At 38.0% G+C, this 569-nt stretch overlaps 1 protein-coding gene across 1 annotated transcript in view; it reads right to left on the reverse strand.

Annotated features, from left to right (window-relative positions):
- The window catches only part of LOC119590758 (serine/threonine-protein phosphatase PP1-2-like), a 25270-nt gene that overhangs the window by 2156 nt on the left and 22545 nt on the right, over nt 1-569 (reverse strand). The window lies entirely within an intron of this gene.

Below are 569 nucleotides of genomic sequence, written 5' to 3' on the forward strand. Positions count from 1 at the left end.
TCTATTTCTGATATTTTGAGACGACAGTGGCCGATGTAAACTAAGCCGGTAAGTCTACGGTGTTTACCCTTCTCATTTCACTATGGTGCCAAAAGTTAAAATCCGCTTAATAGCGATGGCAATCAAGGGATATATCAATCGCTTACTTTACTAGATGTGTATAGATCATATTTACAAACAAAATCCGTACATTTTTTATTTTTTGCCGAGAGAAAAAATAGCTTCTTTCAAGCTAATTGGAGTTCCGTAACAACCGGCGCAGCTCGATATCACGGCGCCCGCATCTTGCCTTGTTTTTATCCTAGATTTTGTCCACTGAATTCTTGTGACGTCATCGCTGTTTCCGCAATACCGTTGTGATGTTCAGTGACAACGTATGCTTACGGATATTTTATCTGCTGTATCTGCTGCACCTCTGTCTATCTGCCTATTACTTTATATATCCATCTATCTACCATAATATTTTCAATGACCTACTAATTTATCATTTCTGATTACAAACGTCTTATGCTTCCATTCTAAAACGAAATTAACTAACCAAATGTCTCTCGAGTCAACAATACGCCAAG

Source organism: Penaeus monodon, chromosome 27, assembly GCF_015228065.2.
Source record: "Penaeus monodon isolate SGIC_2016 chromosome 27, NSTDA_Pmon_1, whole genome shotgun sequence".
In the NCBI taxonomy this organism is placed as follows: Eukaryota; Metazoa; Arthropoda; class Malacostraca; order Decapoda; family Penaeidae; genus Penaeus; species Penaeus monodon.